We start from the raw sequence: 2500 nt of genomic DNA on the forward strand, positions 1-2500 counted from the left end.
TCAAAAATAAACGAAAGAAGCTCTCCTATAAATTTAGAAAAAGCAAACGAGTGAAATGTTTGAGATGATAATTTGCTGAAATGCAAGCTCGAATAGCCCCAGGGTTTCGAATGATTCCCCGCGCTTTATACATCTCTCTGTTTACAAACGGTGTATAAATGAAAGATCGCTTCAGATGGGTCGTCGCTGTTTGACGCGCGATGCTGTTCCTTTTTTTTTGTCTGTCTGTGCGTTTAGCTTCGCTAAACAAGTTAAATGGTTAAAAAGCGTCGAAAAAGCGAATACACACGCGACAAGACAAATCTAACGAGTAAAGGAACGCTCCGCTCCAAGATAAAAATGGTTGTTTACAATCAATACAGCGTTTCGGTACCCCTGATCGTAGTCTGAAACTGTGTAACAAAAGAGAGGAAAGCGAATGGTGAAGGAACTTCGAAGCCTCCGTGGCGTGGCTAGAACTTGTGATAAAAGTATGTTTGCAGCAATTATGCATGCTCCCGTTAAAACAGCATTTCAATGTCTCGCATGGCTTAAAGCTCTAGGAGGCTTCAACATTTAGAATACATACGGACTACTTCGTTTGTTAAAGATAAGCGAAGACCGCGCGACCATCGCTCGGTCGTCCAGTCCTCGAAAGTTTTGTTGCGTTCCAAAGAAGAGACAAATGGGGTTTACCCTTGCGCTAAGGGGAGAAGAAGAGAAAAGCAGTTGTTAAATCTAAGAGGTGTGTGGAGTACATCGCGTGTTGGTTAAAATTGTTAAATGAAGTATACGCGAAATGTTCTCTCGCTCTTGCTTTTCCTCTTGCTTCCGTGGCGCTCGAAAAGAAGGGATGATAAATAAAGAAACCTATTCGAAATCTCTTGTGGAACAAAAAATAATACGGACGGACGTTAAAATTGAACCGAGACGAAATGGATCGTCTTGCGAGTTGTCTTCGCTTTGAAATTGTTAAAAATTGATAAAAGCAATACGACGAAGCTGCAGTCCGCAAAATGTTTGAAGCAAAAAGGAAATAACACGAAAATTATGGGAACGTCGTGTCTCAACTTTTTTTTCCCTCTTGTGCTCGTTTCATCGAACGATAAATACAAACATTTTGAAACGAGAGAGGAGGAAAAATTGAATATGCGAAAGGTTGATTCACGCACAGTTTCTCTACGTGTTTGCTTTTTTGCTTCTTTTCGTTTATTTTTTTTTTTTTTGCATCGAGCATCATTATTCACCTTTCGATGAAACCAAAGAAATTGACGACCTCAGAGTAGGCGAGATTACCCGCTGAATTTAAGCATATTATTAAGCGGAGGAAAAGAAACTAACTAGGATTTCCTTAGTAGCGGCGAGCGAACAGGAATGAGCCCAGCACTGAATCCCGCGGTACCGCCGCTGGGAAATGTAGTGTTCAGGAGGATCCGTTTATCCCGAGACATCGAATTGCGTCCAAGTCCATCTTGAATGGGGCCATTTACCCATAGAGGGTGCCAGGCCCGTAGTGACCGGTACGCGTTTCGGGAGGATCTCTCCTTAGAGTCGGGTTGCTTGAGAGTGCAGCCCTAAGTGGGTGGTAAACTCCATCTAAGGCTAAATACGACCACGAGACCGATAGCGAACAAGTACCGTGAGGGAAAGTTGAAAAGAACTTTGAAGAGAGAGTTCAAGAGTACGTGAAACCGTTCAGGGGTAAACCTGAGAAACCCAAAAGATCGAATGGGGAGATTCATCGTCAACAACGCTGGCTCCCGTTGGTGCGCGATGCCCCGGATGGACCTTCGGGTTCCATTAGCGAGGGCACACCACCTTCGGCGAATGTTCCGGCGAGGTAGTCGTGCACTTCTCCCCTAGTAGAACGTCGCGACCCGTTGCGTGTCGGTCTACGGTCCGAGGCGGAGCCTGTCCGTCACCTTAACGGTGTTCGTGACAGACCCTCGGTTGCCTGGCCGACTGCGCGACGGTACTCAGACGGTATCAGGCCGCAACCAATCCATTTTCGAATGTGTGTGCGTCAGGACCGCCGCAAGCTAGGTTCAGTTATAATTACCCGGATGTACGGACTATGCGCCGTCCCCGGGTCTGGCCAGCTGTTAGCAGGAGGAGTCCTTGGACTGGCCAAGCTTTGAATTACCGGTCGGCGACGCTATTGCTTTGGGTACTCTCAGGACCCGTCTTGAAACACGGACCAAGGAGTCTAACATGTGCGCAAGTCATTGGGATATAAATAAACCTAAAGGCGAAATGAAAGTGAATGTCGTCCTCTGCGTCGACCTAGGGAGGATGGGCCTCGTTACGATTAGGCCTCGCACTCCCGGGGCGTCTCGTTCTCATTGCGAGAAGAGGCGCACCTAGAGCGTACACGTTGGGACCCGAAAGATGGTGAACTATGCCTGGTCAGGACGAAGTCAGGGGAAACCCTGATGGAGGTCCGTAGCGATTCTGACGTGCAAATCGATCGTCGGAACTGGGTATAGGGGCGAAAGACTAATCGAACCATCTAGTAGCTGGT

General features: G+C 47.1%; 1 pseudogene; it reads left to right on the forward strand.

Annotated features, from left to right (window-relative positions):
• Positions 1 to 1251: 1251 nt before the first annotated feature.
• The window catches only part of LOC143306450 (large subunit ribosomal RNA), a 4745-nt pseudogene continuing 3496 nt past the window's right edge, over positions 1252 to 2500 (forward strand).

This window comes from Osmia lignaria, unplaced genomic scaffold (genome assembly GCF_051020975.1).
Source record: "Osmia lignaria lignaria isolate PbOS001 unplaced genomic scaffold, iyOsmLign1 scaffold0011, whole genome shotgun sequence".
Classification (NCBI taxonomy): Eukaryota; Metazoa; Arthropoda; class Insecta; order Hymenoptera; family Megachilidae; genus Osmia; species Osmia lignaria.